Raw genomic sequence first — 18,413 nt, forward strand, 5'->3', positions numbered from 1 at the left:
ACTTGATGCGAAGAGTTGACTCATTGGAAAAGACCCTGATGCTGGGAAAGATTGAGGGCAGGAGAAGGGGATGGCAGAGGATGAGATGGTTGAATGGTATCACCGACTCAATGGACATGAGTGTGAGCAAGCTCTGGGAGTTGGTGATGGACAGGGAGGCCTGGTGTGCTGCAGTCCATGGGGTCACAAAGAGTCAGCCACCACTGAGCAACTGAACTGATAAGGATTATTCACTGGCAGGGGCTAGAGCCAGTGGAAGAGTCTGTTCCATTTGTATTCCAACACTAAATACAGGTAAAAAATGTTACATTTGTTTGGTGTTGTGTCTGAATTCACTGAAAGTCAACCAGAGTAACATTTGTGAAGGAAAGTTGGATGTGGACAAAAGCATGGACAAACTATGACATGTATGGAAATAACATGAGGACAATGGAACCCACAAGATACACCGAACCTTGTCTTTTTCTCTCACCTCCTTTAGGCTCAAAGTACTGGCTGACCTTCAGGAGAAGTGGATGTCATTTGCCATCATGCTACAAGCACACTTAGTCAAAGACAAAGATAACATGAGTAAGAGATCTGGTGGAAGGTCAAAGAGTTGTGAGTCAACAATAAATTGAACTACCTGATCAGCAGCAACATTATGAGTTGCCATAGTCCCTGGAGCCCTGCACCAACATGTGGAAGATAGAAACATGGCTACTGCATCCCAAGTACCTTCCAAATCTTATGCAGACCTCTTTCATGGCCAACCATAAACGAGAACAATACAGGGAAGCAAATTCTGGGAAACAGATTTCCAGATAGTTAAGTTGAGACACTACAAAGCCACCGTAATAGCTTAACTGGCTAACTTCATTCCTTGTTAACTAAGAATTCAATCATTACCTCTTTGAAGAACAAAACTTTCTGATAAGGAAAACAGGAAAATTATGATTCCTGTTCAGTTCAGTTCAGTCGCTCAGTCATGTCCGGCTCATTCTGACCCCATGAACTGCAGCATGCCAGGCCTCCCTGTCCATCACCAACTCCTGGAGTTTTCGCAAACTCATGTCCATTGAGTCGGTGATGCCATCCAACCATCTCATCCTCTGTCGTCCCCTTCTCCTCCTGACCCCAATCCCTCCCAGCATCAGGGTCTTTTCCAATGAGTCAACTTTTCACATGAGGTAGCCAAAGTATTGGAGTTTCAGCTTCAGCATCAGTCCTTCCAATGAACACCCAGGACTGATCTCCTTTAGGATGGACTGGTTGGATCTCCTTGCAGTCCAAGGGACTCTCAAGAGTCTTCTCCAACACCACAGTTCAAAAGCATCAATTCTTCAGCACTCAGCTTTCTTTATCATCCAACTCTCACATCCATACATGACCACTGGAAAAGCCATCGCTTCTACTAGATGGACCATTGTTGACAAAGTAATGTCTCTGCTTTTTTAATATGCTGTCTAGGTTGGTCATAACTTTCCTTCCAAGGAGTATGCGTCTTTTAATTTCATGGCTGCAATCACCATTTGCAGTGATTTTGGAACCCAGAAAAGTAAAGTCAGCCACTGTTTCCACTGTTTCCCCATCTATTTGCCATGAAGTGATGGGACCAGATGCCATGATCTTAGTTTTCTGAATGTTGAGCTTTAAGCCAACTTTTTCACTCTCCTCTTTCACTTTCATCAAGAGGCTCTTTAGTTCTTCTTTACTTTCTGCCATAAGGGTAGTGTCATCTGCATAGCTGAGGTTATTGATATTTCTCCCGGCAATCTTGATTCCAGCTTGTGCTTCTTCCAGCCCAGGGTTTCTCATGATGTACTCTGCATATAAGTTAAATAAGCAGGGTGACAATATACAGCCTTGACATACTCCTTTTCCTATTTGAAACGAGTCTGTAGTTCCATGCCCAGTTCTAACTGTTGCTTCCTGACTTGCATACAGGTTTCTCAAGAGGCGGGTCAGGTGGTCTGGTATTCCCATCTCTTTCAGAATTTTCCACAGTTTATCGTGATCCACAGTCAAAAGCTGTGGCATAGTCAATAAAGCAGACATAGATGTTTTTCTGGAACTCTCTTGCTTTTTCGATGATCCATCAGATGTTGGCAATTTAATCTCTGGTTCCTCTGCCTTTTCTAAAACCAGCTTGAATATCTGGAAGTGCATAGTTCACATATTGCTGAGGCCTGGCTTGGAGAATTTTAAGCATTACTTTATTAGCATGTGAGATGAGGGCAATTTTGTGGTAGTTTGAGCATTCTTTGGCATTGCCTTTCTTTGGGATTACAATGAAAACTGACCTTTTCCAGTCCTGTGGCCATTGCTGAGTTTTTCAAATTTGCTGGCATATTGAGTGCAGCACTTTCACAGCATCATCTTTTAGGATTTGAAATGGCTGAACTGGAATTCCATCACCTCCACTAGCTTTGTTCATAGTGATGCTTCCTAAGGCCCACCTGACTTCACATTCCAGGATGTCTGGCTCTAGGTGAGTGATCACACCATCGTGATTATCTGGGTCATGAAGATCTTTTTTTTCTACAGTTCTTCTGTGTATTCTTGTCACATCTTCTTAATATCTTGTGTTCTGTTAGGTCCCTACCATTTCTGTCCTTTTTTTAGCCCATCTTTGTATGAAATGTTCCCTTGATATCACTAATTTTCTTGAAGAGATCTCTAGTCTTTCCCATTTTATTGGTTTCCTCTATTTCTTTGAACTGAACAATGAGGAAGGCTTTCTTATCTCTCCTGGCTATTCTTTGGAACTCTGCATTCAAATGGGTATATCTTTCCTTTTCTCCTTTGCTCTTCGCTTCTCTTCTTTTCACAGTTATTTGTAAGTCCCCCTCAAACAGCCATTTTGCTTTTTTGCATTTCTTTTTCTTGAGGATGGTCTTGATTCCTGACTCTTGTACAATGTCACGATCCTCTGTCTATAGTTCATCAGGCACTCTGTCTATCAGATCTAGTCCCTTAAATCTATTTCTCACTTCCACTGTATAATCATAAGGGATTTGATTTAAGTTATACCTGAATGATCTAGTGGTCTTCTCCACTTTCTTCAATTTAATGCTTCCTGTTAATATGATGCAATTATTCTTCATTCAACCAAAACAAGCTCTCTCCTTCAAAGAGATTACTGAGTTCATTTATCCATTTACAGGTGATGTTCTTTCCTTATCTAGCTGAATCACACTCTCCCATTGAATTCTGTATCTTAGCTACTGAGATACACTGAGATGTAAGATTAAATTGTAGTGGCATGTTTTCTTTTACCACAGGCAGGCAAAGAGGAGAGAGAAGCTAAAAAATGGTTAAAGTATACATAAATATATTCATGTAAAATGAAGATAATTTTATAACTATTATAGCTTTTGTTACTGCAAATAACCACATGATTGTAACTGGTATTTATAACTACCTCATCCATTACCCATTCCATAAGCTTTTTATCATAGCAAGAACCTCCATTCACTGTTGTACTTGACTTCCTATAAAGCAAGCTCCTTATTCAGGAGCAATGCTATGTGAAGAGTCATAAAGATGAATAAAGAATTCTGCAAGTTCACCACTGTGGTTTTGGCAGAAGTATGCAAGGCATTGAAGACAAATCCAAGGGTCTAATTTAGTGGAAGAAAATCTTGCTAACAGTCAGGAGAAACCAATATGTTCTGGGAAACATCACCAAGAATGACGCCTGAGTTCTCATCACAAGCAATGGCAGTCACAATAGGAAAGCATTCTCAAAGTTTTTAAAGAAAACAAGACTGTCAAGGAAGCTTCTTATGAGCATGAAAGTATATTTTTAGATTGTCTTTTCTGTTAAAAATCACTGCTAAGAGAGTACAAAGTCAATGCAATTGGAAGGCTATATATGCAATCTACATTACTGAAACAAGAATCAAATGCACAATATATTAAAAGCTCATAAATCAATATGAAGTGAAAATAATTAATATGAAAGGTAAAATCTTGCAGATCCAATTCAGAAATATTATATCCAATAGTAGCTAGTAAACATGCAATATGTCCTTGATTTTACTATTTTTAAGGAAACCAAAATCAAGCCTCACCTGATTCATCTGTGTCCTTTCAGCACCCTGAGTGTTAAAGTGCTGTACTCATTCTGCCAGCAAATTTTAAAAACTCAGCAATGGTCACAGGAGTAGAAAAGGGCAGTTTTCATTCCAATACTAAAGAAAGGCAATACCAAAGAATGTTCAAACTATCGTACAATTGAGCTCGTTTCATAGATTAGCAAGGTAATTCACAAAATCCTTCAAGTAGGCTTAAGCAGTATGTGAACCGAGAAATTCCAAATGTATAAGTTAGATTTAGAAAAGGCAGAGGAACCAGAAATCAAATTGCCAACATTCATTGGATCATAGAAAAAGCAAGGGAATTCCAGAAAAGCATCTACCTCGGCTTCACTGACTACAGTAAAGCCTTTGAATGTGTGGATCACAACAAATTGGAAAATTCTTAAGTAGATAGGATACTAGTCCATCTTACCTGCCTCATGTGAAACCTGCATGCAGGTCAGGAAGCAACAGAACTGGACATGGAACAACAAACAAGTTCAAAATTGGGAAAGGAGTACATCAAGGCTGTATACTGTCACTCTGCTTATTTAAATTGTATGTAGAGTACATCACACATCATGTGAAATGCTGGGTTGGATGAATCACAAGCTGGAATCAAGATTGCCAGGAGAAATACCAACAACCTCAAATATGCAGATAATACTACTCTAATGGCACAAAGAGAAGAGTAACTAAAGAGCCTCTTGATGAGGGTGAAGGAGGACAGTGACAAATTGACTTAAAACTCAACATTCAAAAAACTAAGATCATGGCATCTGATCCCATCACTTCATAGCAAATAGATGGGGAAAAATTATAAGCAGTCATGGATTTTATTTTCTTGGGCTCCAAAATCACTGTGGAAGATGATTGCAGCCATGATATTAAAAGATGCTTGCTTCTTGGAAGGAAAGCTATGACAAACCTAGACAGCATATTAAAAAGCAGAGAGATCACTTTGCCAACAAAGGCCCATAGAGTCAAAGCTATGGTTTTCCAGTAGTCACTATGAATGTGAGAGTTGGAAGCTAAAGAAGACTGAGAGCTGAAGAATTTAGTCTTTCTAATTGCAGTGCTGTAGAAGACCTTTGAGAGTTTCTTGGACAGCAAGGATATCAAACCAGTCAATTCTAAAGGAAATCAACCCTGAATATTCATCAAAAAGACTGATGCTGAAGCTGAAGCTCCAATTCTTTGACCCCCTGGTGTGAAGAGCTGACTCACTGAAAAGACCCTGGTGCTGGGAAAGATTGAGGGCAGGAGGAGAAGGGGGTGACAGGATGAGATGACTGGATGGCATCATCCACACAATGGACATGAGTTTGAGCAATCTCTTGGAGATAGTGAAGGGCAGGGAAGTCTGCTGTGCTGCAGTCCATGCGGTCACAAAGAGTCAGACATGACTGAGTGACTGAACAACAATAAGACTTCCACTGAGTATTTATGAATGTTTGTTAAACGAACAAAGCGTGATTACCATAACATTTACTCCCATGTCTTCAATAGAGTTTTCCTCAACCCTAGACTTGGATTTATTGTTTATGTCCATTTTGTTCACAATAATAACCCCTTGTTTATACTATTGGAGCCTTTTGTTTGGCATGCATTCCATAACATTGGAAGATTGTTTTCAGAATAATTTAAACAATTGTTCAACATAATTTTTTCATTAAATTCATGAATAATGATTTATCGGCTCATTCAAGATACAAGTAATTCTTGAGTGTCTACTGTGTACCAAACTTTCTTATAAACATTGAATTACATGGCCTTTGAAGTAAATTTTAAATATAGGAAGGTTAGAGACAAAATGAGAATTATATGACCGCAATAAAGTAGTCAAAGATAATTTAAACCCTTCTATGGCGTGTTTAGGACCAAGAAAATACAGATGAGTACAGAGGTATTACAAGTAAGACGTGTGCTTCAGTCGTGTCTGACTCTGCAAGTCATGGACTGTAGCCCACCAGGCTCCTCTTTCCAATGAATTTTCCAGGCAGAATATTGGAGTGGGTTGCCATGGGCCCTTCTCCAGAGGATCGTCCTGATCCAGGGATTGAACCTGGGTCTCTTAAGTCTCCTGCATTGGCAGGTGAGTTCTTTACCACTCATGCCACCTGGGAAGCCCATTTACCTGCAAACTTGAGGGGTTTTTCAAAAAGTTGCTTGCTGACTTTTGGTCCGGATTTAGATCTGCAGTTCTATTCAGTCACAAGAGGGGGCTGATTCATCTGAAAACAGTGTTCCTTTCTGGGAGAAGGTAACGGAAATTTATTTTCCATTGATTTGCCCCCAAAAAGGAAAAATGACATACTTTCATATTCTTTAGACAATTTGAGCTTTATTATCCCTTGTTGAACGTGTGTGGTCGAGGATTCAGGTTAGCCCAATAGCCTAAGCCCTTTCCAAGTGCCTTCCTAACACGCTTTCCCATTCCCTGCTCTGATTATCCCTTCCCTTTTCTATTCCTGATACCATTTTTTCCCTCCTCCAACTTTTTCTACCACTCACATCCACCTCTATGCCACCTCCACTTTTTTCCCTTCATTTCTGTCAATTCCTCTGCCCTTAGCATCCTTGCTACACAACATCCACAAGCATCGGCATGGGGAACATGAGGATTAAGGACTACTGTTCAAGGAGGAGGCGAACACCATCTATGTCAATCAGTTAGTTTATTAAGAACAAATGCATGGAAAATGTCTGCCTAGTTGGCAATAGATGCATGATTCCAAGAACTGTTACAAGAGCTGCTGCAAGTTCTAGGATGTGTAGCTTTTTGTCTCAATGTTATTAATTTTTCCTGTCTCCCAGAGCACATCACTGCCTACTTTTGAATCTCCCATTAACTTTCTGGAATGTGGATGGAAATTTTCATCATTTTACAACACAGAGCTCAGTATATTTTTCTGGGATTAAACATTGTGTTCCTCAGGCTTCTTGGAGCATCAGCCAGTCTCCTAAGAAACAAATGAAAGACCAATAATTGTGCAGACACATCACTGTGATCGGTGTTCCTTATCCAGAGCCAGACTTTAAACTTCATAGGTGATCTCACTGTGAGCTGGGGATGTTTCACCATCTTTCGGGGACATGACTAAAACTGGGGAGGAAGACATAGGTAAGGAGCTGCTTGATCATTGGCTGAGAAGGTCCTGACAACAACACAGCAGTATCTTCACTGGTTGTAAGTTTTTACTGACAGCTGTTGCCTCTGTTCTCTGGAACCTCCTCAAGCAAAGGGTCAGACACAAGCCTGAGCTCTGGGCCCACAATCCTGGTTTGTCCTAGAAGTATGAGGCTGGTGACTGGAGTAACTGTGTTTCTGACCTTGGGTAAGTGCTCTGTGTCTGCAAGGGGTGACTTGAGGGCAAAGGGCCACAAAGAGTCACTTACTGTCCACTCCCCTCCCTGTGCTGTATTCAGCATCACAGTGATGGGACTGAGAAGTGATCTGTGGGTTTGCTAAAGAGGACCATCTTCTACCTTACAGTTTAAATCATAGCCACGATACCAGAAGAGTCCTTAGCAGTAAGCAGGTTGTAAGAATTCTCTGGTCTTATTAAGCCAAAGACCCATGGAACAAAGCCTATGGAGTCTCTGATTCTTGCCACGTATCTTTGGTCTCTATAATTTTGTTGTTGTCCAGTTGCTAAATTGTATCCAACTTTTTACGACCAAATGGACATCAGTATGCCAGGCTCCTCTGTCCTCTACTATCTCCTGGAGTATGCTCAAATTCATGTCCATTGAGATGGTGATGCTGTTTAACCATCTCATCCTCTGATGCCCCCTTCTCCTTTTGCCTTCACTCTTTCCCAGAATCAGGGTATTTTCCAATGAGTCAGCTTTTCTCATCAGGTGGACAAAATATTGGAGCTTCAATTTCAGCATCAGTCTCTCCAGTGAATATTTAGGGTTCATTTCCACTGGGATAACTGGTTTCATTTCCTTGCAGTCCAATAATGAACATCAACAATATTTTTACAGGACATAAGTAGAAACACTGGAGTAGGGCTTAGGGCTAATTGCCGGACCTGCCGGCAAAACGAACAGGTCGAGGACGCAATCACCAGAGCACCTGAGAAATAAAAGACTCGGAAAGATGGGGTTGAGAGGGACGGAGTCAGCTTGTGACTGATTCCGACGACTTTATTGAGGGGTAACATACATATATATGCTAACAGGATTCACCAAATTTTAGATCAAAGACTTGCATACGTGCAGAACTGCAGACACTAGTTTTAGCTCAGGAGTTTTATCTTAACTCTAGCAGAGCATAGCACCAGCGTCTTACAATCAGTTAAAGGCTACCTAGATATAAACCATTCACAGGAGCCTGATAATCTTATCAGAGTCAGGAAAATGGGCAAATGGTGGCTGCAGCGATTTCCTTGAGGGAGGTGAGAAAGGCCAATTTGCACTTTAATAAATCAGGGGTGGCGGGACAGAGAGGGACCTCTTAGATCTCTCTCAGGGCCAAGAAGGGGCCTGAGCAGTCAGGCCGGCTCCCTGCAGCTAAACATTTATAGGAGGCTTATCCCTTTGATCCATAGAATTACACTGATTTGTGCTCTGGAGTTAACTTAATTTCTTAACCCCCCAGGGACTGTGATTGATACTAAGACCACTCAGCCCAGCTCCATGGATTGTCCTGAAGGAGAGGATGTGAACCTGCCTTGTAACCACTCTACTGTTGGTGGAAATGACTGTATACATTTGTATCGGCAAAATCCCAATCAGAGTCCACAGTATGTCATTCATGGCTTACGAGGCACAGTGAACAACAGCCTGGCCTCTCTGACCACAGCTTCAGACAGAAAGTCCCAGCTCCTTGGTCCTGCCCCAGGTCACCCTGAGAGACACTGCTGTGTACGACTGCATCCTGAGAGGGGCACACTGGGACAGATGGGGCTGCACCTGTGCAGTATCTCTGGTGGGAAGAAGGGGGGACACAGTGGGGGAGCAGTCACGAGAGCAAATTTAGAGTCATCCAGAAGGAGAGTCAGAGAGCAGTGAGAGATGAGCAAAATGAAGGGAAGGAAACCGGGAGAAGAGCCATAAAGAAAAGGACAAGGAAGAAGTGCTTCATTGATTGATGTGGCTGAGACGAATTATGGGTATACTAAGAATCCTAATTGCAACATAGAAATAAAGTGAGAAGCATTAGCAATTTTTCACAGTTCTTTCTCATGTCAATAAAACGTTAGTTCCAGTGTGTTAGTCTTAACCTAAATGTGAGAAAAGTACAAATAATTCTTATTGTTCCAAAGACTTCTTTCGTGTCCGACTCTTTGCCAACTCAAGAACTGTAATCCTCCAGGCTTCTCCGTCCATGGGATTTTCTAGGCAAGAATACTGGGGTGGGTTACCATTTCCTTCTCCAGAAGATCTTCCCAATCCAGGGATCAAATCTGGTCTCCTTTGTCTTCTGCATAAGGTGGATTCTTTACCACTGCGCCACCTGGGGAGTGGTCCAATTTATTCTTTATAATGTCTATGTAGTACTCTGAAATGTTCTATTATTAACTACTTTTCCATTAATAAATATTTGTTTCTATTATTGTGCTATCATAAGGAGTGTTGTCTTTATACAGCTTTGTAGATTGACTTTTGTATATGTGGAGACATGTCTATTGTAATGGAATTTCTGAAACTGGAATGGCTGTTTGCAAAACAAGGTGCATTTAAAAATTTTTTGATAAAGTGACAACTTTCCATTCAAGTGGTATAAACAATTATACTTCAACCAACAGGGAGTGGGAAGGTGCAGTTTGCATCTTCTAAAAATTGAGAATTATCAGCCTCTTTCATTTTAGCAATCCAAAGGTACTTTATCTATAGCATTTTACTGATCCCTAGTGCTTTTGAGCAATTTTTTTCTCTGTGTATTGGCACTCTTTCATTCAACCTTGGTCACATGCTTATTGCTATCTTTTGACCATTTTTTTCCATTAGATTAGTTTTATTTTTCTTTGCTAGAATTATTTTGATATCTTACTTGATAATTCAACTTTTATATTTGTTAGTATATTTTATTCTAACATACTACCATTTATTTTTTAATGATGTTGTCTTTAGTTCTCATACTGTCAAATCTATCAAAAATTTCTTTTTGGCTTTAAAATCACTGTCTTTTTAGAAAGCCCTAAGTGTATCTTTTAATCCTCATTACCATTTAGTGAGTTATTCTGAGACCTATGCCACCTATTAGAAAGCTAAGCCTCAAAGAGATTTTAAAAGTTGCCTATCATCAGTTTTAATATGTCTTAGTCCAGCTGTTACATTTATTTTTAAATCTGCTAATGTCAAGCTCCAAAATCTTGGCATGTGTTGCTCAATGTGGCCTTGCTGGGAGTAATAGTAAGAAGAAAGCCCCAAAGTAATGAGTCAACTGGAAAGTCATACAATATCCATCGCAGAAGGTGAAACATTTCAGGGCAAAATGTCAAGTGTTAGAATAAAAATCGTATGTTGTGACTTGAGAAAAGCAATAATCCTTAATCTGTAAAGAAATATGCCAGTCCTCTAAATATCCAAATGGCAGTAGGACTATGTGTTACTGATTGTAGCAAGATTCTGAAACATCCTTAGCTCCTTATTAGCCACACGTTTTCCCCAGGTGAAAAGATTTAGAGGAAATTAGAGCACAAGGCAGGGAAATAATAGAGAGGTATTCTGGTCCTTGATGTGAGCAGCATCACTAACATAATATTCTTGGATCATCAAAAAGACAGAAATCTATCCTCCTGTGTAGGATGTGTACCTAAATGTAAATTGCTGTGTTTATCATGCTTTGGAAATTGCTTTGATTTGTGAGTTAGAGATAAAAGAATAGGTACTTGTACTGAAGTCCTGGAAAGTGCAATGAGAGGTGCTGTAGCACTTTCCAAATACCAGCATATCTCTCCAGTCACTTTTTCACTCATTTCTTCCTCTTTACAGACTTTGAGCTCACTTTCCTTTTCCTCACTTCACTATTCCTGAAACATCTTTTTGTTCCTTTTGCTTATTGAAGTATTCTCAGTCATCAGCCCAGTACCCAATATATAGTAGGTGTTCAATAAATATTTATTGAGTAAAGAAATATTCATGACTGATGATACTAATAATTACTATGGATGCAATAAAATATTGAAAGGGTGAGTTAGAGCTTCTATAAAAATAGAAGAGAGAGTCAACCTCACACAGATTTCATAATGAAGTACGGTTACCTTTGAAAAATACTTATTTATTCATAAACCCATTAATCCTTTCCTTTTATTTCCATTTCTTTTCCTTTCTCCCCCGCTCTCTCTTTTCCTTCTTTCCTCTCTTTACTCCTTTTTCCTATCATTATTAGTGAAATAGTTCATGTGAAACTTTACTTTATTCCAATACAAAATTCTTTCTTCCATTAAAATTCCCAGTGCGTTGTGTTTCTCATAAAGTGGTTGGCACCAGATATTTTGAAAGATTAAAATTGTGTTTAACTAGAGTCTCCTGCAAAGAGGCAGGGAATTCTCTTGATGTTAGAAAAATGGATATAAAATTATAGTTAGTTAGCTATCAACTGGTATTCTAATTCATCTTCCATAACTATATGCCAACAAAGGTGTTAAAAGTTCATGTGGTATTTCAGCAAACCCATGCCCCATAGGAAGCACAGTGCTTGCCAACCCAAAAGTGGTGAACAGATTTTAAAAAACCTTTTTTGATTTTTAATTTTCCATCTCTGTTCAGAAATAATCCTTCCCCCCCCCCAAAAAAAAATCAAGTGTCATTTTTATACCAAACATGTCCTGCTTTAAAACATTCTACTGAATTTATCTTTAGAAATTATAGAATTAATGAGTACTGTTTAATAGAACTGTCATTAGTTCTATTACTAATTCTACCAATAGAGATTCACCATGAGTATATGATCTCACAAGAAAATTAATAGGAGTTAGTGTGAGGCTGTCACGGCTGACGCCATGACAGGCAGCCTAGATTAGGAATAGGCCTGGTTTCCCGGGGTAACATAATTATCAGGCCACCTGGAGCCAGCCAATCAACATGTGCCTAGCAAGAAAAAGGGAAGCTATCAAGGGAAAGCTGAAAGCCCACGAAGGATTGCGCCAACAAAAATTGCCTTGCAGCTGTGTAACCAATCCGCTTGCGCCAACTACCCGCTGCTTTTTTAATAATTGTACCCAATAAATACCCGAGAGAACTGGGGCTCGGGACCTTTTCGTCCTCACACCCTTGGTGAGGGCGGGAGGCCCTGGCTCGAGTCAGTAATAAATTCCCCTATTGCAAGTTGCATTGTCTCGAGGAGTCTTCTTTCCCGATCAGGGATTCAGACTACGGGCAGAACATTTGGGGACTCATCCGGGATCCCTTGACCGGGGAAGAATGCTCTTTGGAACAAAGGGGAAAAAGAACAGGTAATAGCACCGGTGTTCAGGCAGGTCTGGAAAGTCCAGTGTAAATCCGAGGCCCTGCTAGAAGGCAGGAAGGTGTCTGGCGTGAGGGAAAGCTTTCCATGAGGGAACGGATTGGCCGTTCCGGCAGGCGTAAGGCCAAGGCCAGCGAGCATGCTGGAAGGCAGCTGGCTCTGCGGGAAGGAGACCTCCTCTCCTAAGCCCAAATCTGGGGAACGGTGGACGCCATTTGGTAAGGTGACCCTTGTTCCAGAAGTTAGGGAGACTCAGGGGGTCCCGCCCCCCAGTTCTGTGTTGTTGGCCGATGTGTGTCTGTCCATTTGTTTTTCTATGCCCTTTTGAGTCTGTATAACTGCCGGCATTGTCTCCTGTCTTATTGTTCTCTGGTGTGTCATTGTCTACTTCCTCCTATAAAGCTTTGGATCCTCATTTCTGTTTGTGAGAGTTTCAGTGAACAGGCAGACAGTTGTCGGGGCAACTGACGAGTCCCGGCCAGGGCTACTCTCTGGCGGATTCTGAAGGCCTCCCAACAAGTCAGCCCCAGTAACGGGAGCCCGAGAGGGTGAAACTCTTTTCTTTCTTCTCGTATTCTAAACCGAGAATCTGGCCAAATAAAAACCCGTCTGTGTTTTTACACAGGGTACAGGACAGGCACTTAAGAGCCGATAGGGTGCCTGCCATTGGAAGACTCCCGTGAAAGGATAAGGGGGTCACGGAACGGGCTAGAAACCCTTAGGGTGCCCGCCCCCAACAAGAAAACTTCCGTGCAACGACTAAGGCATTCAAATAGTTCCACGAAGCATACCACAAGCCCAACCTCCTGGCCGCCACCACCCCCAGTAGGATTTTTTGGTGGTAATTCTCGGTGACCTTCTTCTGACTCTCGCTATGGGGCAAGGAGAATCTACCCCACTCTCTCAGGACTGATCATTTCTCGGATGTCAGGGCTAGAGCGTATGATCTGTCGCTACTGGTTACAAAGAGTAAATTAATAACCTTTTGCTCTGCAGAGTGGCCCGCCTTCCAAGTTGGATGGCCTCCAGAGGGAACTTTTCAACCTTCTGTTATTTGGGCGGTGAAAGAGAAAATTATGGCTCCTATTCCCTGGGGCCAACCGAGCCAAGTCCCATATGTTATGGTCTGGCAAGATCTAGTAGAAGATCCGCCCGAATGGTTAAAACCTTTTGTTCACAAACTCCCTGATTCTCCTAATGTACAAGCCCTGGTTATGGAAACCCCACTCCCACAGAGGAAGCCGAGAAAAACAAGGGCCCAAAACCGGTCTTGCAGGAATCCTCATACCCGAACCTGATTGACTTGGAGACGGAAATTAGGCCCCAGCCATATGCCCCTCCTCCATTGCAGGTTCCCCTGGGGGGAGGAGCGCCCCCGCCCCCCCCCCCCCCCCCCATGAATCAGAAGGGATAAGGGAACCCCGACCCTGGAGAAAAAATAAAGGAAATAGGGGTGAGCAGGATCATGGGGACCCAGAGTTACCTTCATCTACTGTACAGGCACTCCCTGTCCAGATGGCACCAGCTAGCCTGGACAGAGAGCGAACCTATCAGTACTGGCCCTTTTCCACGAGTGATCTGTATAATTGGAAAACCCAAAATCCTCCTTTTTTGGAGAAACCCCAAGGCCTCATTGACCTCTTAGATTCCATTTTGTTCACTCATAACCCCACCTGAGATGATTGCCAGCAGCTGTTGCAGGTGCTCTTTACCACAGAAGAACGGGAGCGAATCCTGGCAGAGGCGCTGAAACGGGTCCCCGGGGTCGACGGGAGACCAACCGCCCAGCCTCATCTCATGGACGAGGGGCTTCCTCTGTTGCAGCCTAACTGGGATTTTGAGCGAGTGGAAGGTAGAGAGCGTCTCCGAGTGTACCGCCAGACTCTAATGGCTGGCCTGCGGGCTGCAGCTAGGAAGCCGACAAATTTGGCGAAGGTAAATTTAGTAAGGCAAGAGCCCACTGAGAGCCCGTCAGTCTTCCTAGAGAGGCTAATGGAAGCCTTTAGGCAATATACACCTATGGACCCCCAGGCTGAGGAATCATGCGCTGCAGTTCTACTAGCGTTTGTGAATCAGGCAGCCCCAGATATTAGGAGGAAATTACAAAAGATAGAGGGGTTAGGATAACAGACAATACAAGACTTACTGAAAGCAGCTGAAAAGGTATTTAATAATAGGGAGACCCCAGAAGAAAGGGAGAAACGACTTCGTCGGGAGGAAAGGGAACTAGCTGAGAAGATCAGGAAAGAAGTTAGAGAACATAGGGCGAAGGAAAACCGGAAGAACCAGAGAGAGCTGGCCAAGATTGTTTTTTCAGGGATGAAGGCTGGAACAGAATTGAGGGAGCCTCGAGGCCCCCAGACGGGAGAAAAAGAGAGACCAAAAAGGCAGGCCCTAAAGAAAGATCAGTGCGCTTACTGCAAAAAACGGGGGCACGGGAGAAAGGAGTGCCCTAAGAGGGACCCGAAGAGAGGAACAACCCAGAGAGAGAGAATTTCGCCTGGAACTCGAGTTCTATATGCGGGGGAAGACAGTGACTAGGGGAGTCAAGACTCGGCACCCCTCTCCGAGCCCTGGGCAACCATACATGTGGAGGGGAAACCCGTTGGCTTCATGGTGGACACTGGCGCCCAACACTGTTTTAAATCAAAAACTGGTACCAATGTCTAAGAAAACCAGCTTGGTGCAGGGAGCCATGGGGACAAAAAGATATTGTTGGACCACGGAACGGAAAGTAAATCTGGGGCCCCACCAGGTGTCCCATTAGTTTTTGGTGATACCAGAATGCCCAGCCCCTCTACTTGGACGGGACTTGTTGACTAAAGTTAATGCTCAGATCCATTTTGACCCTGGGGGAATGTCCCTCACGGATGGACTTGGACAGCCGATACATGTCTTGTCTCTAGCTTTAAGAGATGAATACAGACTTTTTGTGCCTAAGCCCTCAGAGGTTATAGCACCAGATATACAACCGTGGGTCCACAAATACCCGTTGGCATGGGCAGAAACAGCAGGAATGGGACTGGCTAAACAGAGACATCCGGTCGTCATAGAACTAAAAGCCGAGGCGACTCCTGTGAGGGTGAGGCAATACCCTATGAGCCAGGAGGCTCGGCGGGGGATCACTCCTCACATTAGACGGCTCATGGATGCCGGAATTCTCAAGCTGTGCCAATCCCCTTGGAACACCCCCTTACTACTGGTGAAGAAGCCAGGGAGTACAGATTACAGACCTGTCCAGGACCTACGAGAAGTCAACAAGCGGGTGAGTGACATACACCCTACTGTCCCCAACCCGTATACCCTCCTGAGCAGTCTGCTGCCTGAGTACACTTGGTACACTGTGTTGGACTTGAAAGATGCTTTTTTCAGCCTACCCCTGACAGCCCAGAGCCAGGAGATATTTGCCTTTGAGTGGACTGAGGGGGAAGGCCAACCGGTAGTACAACTAACTTGGACCCACCTCCCACAAGGGTTCAAAAACTCCCCTACCTTGTTTAATGAGGCTTTGAGTGAGGACCTCTATGAATATCGGACTCGCCACCCAGAGGTCATCCTGTTGCAATATGTAGATGACCTTATGTTGGCTGGAACCACAGAGGAGGCATGCAGCCGTGCCACCGGTGACCTCTTACAGACTCTAGGCACCTTGGGGTATCATGCTAGCACAAAGAAGGCACAAATATCCCGGCAAGAGGTCACCTATTTGGGGTATAAGATCAGGCAGGGGCAAAGGTGGCTAACTCAGGCCATGAAGGAAACAATATTGCAGATACCACAGCCCAAGACCCCCTGCCAGGTGAGAGAATTTTGGGGGACTGTTAGATATTGTAGACTGTGGATCATGGGGTTTGCTGAGAAGGCCCGGCCCTTGTATGAGGGAAATAAAGAGACCCCAAACTGGACTTGGACTGAGCCAATGAAACAGGCTTTCCAGACACTCAGACGGGCCCTACTAGAAGCCCCAGCCCTTGCCCTGCCTAACCCAAATAAGCCATTCCAGCTGTTTGTAGATGAAAAGCAAGGAATAGGAAAGGGGTTCTTGATGCAACAATGGGGACCATGGAAGTGGCCGGTGGCACACCTTTCAAAGCGATTAGACCCGGTGGCCTCTGGGTGGCCCCCTTGCCTCCACATCATTGCAGCCACTGCCCTCCTCGTCCGCGACGCCAACAAGTTGACGTATGGACAGCAACTCTGGGTTTACACCCCCCACGCCATCGAAGGGGTTTTAAAGCAGCCGCCGGGTAAGTGGATCTCCAATGCCCGTTTGACACATTACCAGGCCCTGCTGCTTGATGCCCCATGGGTGCGTTTTCAGACCCCTTGCTTCCTGAATCCAGCCACGCTTCTACCTATCCCAGAGAAGGACCGCCCTCTCCATGATTGCAGTGAGATCCTGGCTGAGGCCCTGGCGGCTCGAACAGACTTAACTGATGTGCCACTAAACAACAGTGAGCTAGTATGGTTCACTGATGAGAGCAGCTATGTAAAAGATGGACAAAAGAAGGCGGGAGTCGCTATAGGCGATGATTCAGGACAGACAATATGGGCTGAGACACTTCCCCCAAACACGTCTGCACAAAAAGTGGAATTGATTGCCCTAATACAGGCTGTGGAACAAGCAAAAGAAAAGAGAGTCACCATTTTTACGGACAGCCGATATGCTTTTAGCACTGTCCATATTCAAGGTCCAATGTACCGGGAAAGGGGATTTAGAACAGCGGAGGGAAAAGAAGTCAAGAATTTGCCCGAGATCCGCAGGCTCCTGAAAGCTGTTCAATTGCCCCGGGCAGTAGCAATTGTACATGTCCCCGGTCACCAGAGAGGAGAAGACCCTAGGACACGGGGCAATCGGGCTGCTGATGCGGCCACTCGAGAAGCGGCCAGCTGGGACTACGCCGCCCCCATATTAGCCGTGGGACTTCCACCTCCTGGTATAGAGACTCTGCCGCCAGTCCCTGACTATTCCCTCCCTGACCTCGTTTGGATCAACGAGGATACCACCCTCCAGAAGGATGACAAAGATGGATGGTACCGAGATCAAAACAACAACCTGATATTGCCTGCCATCCTGGGTCGTCACCTATGTGAACACCTGCACACAACTACACACTTGGGGAAAAAAAAAGACCTTGACACTTCTCCAGATGGCCTGCCTGAGGTTCCCTCGACAAAATGCAACTGTAAGAGAGATAATCCAGGCTTGCAAAGCGTGCCAGCTGATGAGGACAGGGAAGAGGCAGCACACTGGAACGAGGTAACGAGGAGAAGAGCCAGGGCAACACAGGGAGATAGATTTCACTGAGGTAAGACCAGGCAAGTACGGGTATCGCTATCTGTTGGTTCTGGTAGATACCTTCTCGGGGTGGGTAAAAGCCTTCCCCACTAAGGGAGAGACAGCAACAGTGGTTGCTAAAAAGATCTTAGAGGAGATAGTGCCTAGGTACGGGCTGCCAGTGACCATGGGCTCTGATAACGGACCCGCCTTTGTGAGCCAGATTGTACAAGGGCTGGCCCAAGCTCTGGAGACAAAATGGAAGTTACATTGTGAATATAATCCCCAGAGCTCAGGACAGGTTGAGAGAATGAATCGGACCCTAAAAGAAACTTTGACAAAATTGGCAATAGAGACTGGCGGGGACTGGGTGACCCTCCTTCCCTTTGCGCTCTTTTGAGCGCGTAACACCCCTTATAAGCTGAATCTTACCCCTTTTGAGATTCTGTATGGAAGACCCCCTCCTGTGTGTCCTATATTTGAGAGAAAATGTCTACCACCCCCTACCTTGGGACAATTCCAGCAAACACTGATGGCATTAAGTAAGGTGCATAGCCATGTTTGGAAATTAATTAGAGATACACGAGGGTCCAAGCAAGGGGACCATCTCCTCACATAATATTGGCCCGGGTGATTGGGTTTGGGTAAAACG

The 18,413-nt window shown here is 43.8% G+C and overlaps 1 pseudogene; it reads left to right on the forward strand.

Moving 5' to 3' along the window:
- Positions 1–7,359: 7,359 nt before the first annotated feature.
- On the forward strand, positions 7,360–9,051 carry LOC133066950 (T cell receptor alpha variable 26-1-like; annotated as a pseudogene).
- Positions 9,052–18,413: the final 9,362 nt, after the last annotated feature.

This window comes from Dama dama, chromosome 12 (genome assembly GCF_033118175.1).
Source record: "Dama dama isolate Ldn47 chromosome 12, ASM3311817v1, whole genome shotgun sequence".
Taxonomy (NCBI): Eukaryota; Metazoa; Chordata; class Mammalia; order Artiodactyla; family Cervidae; genus Dama; species Dama dama.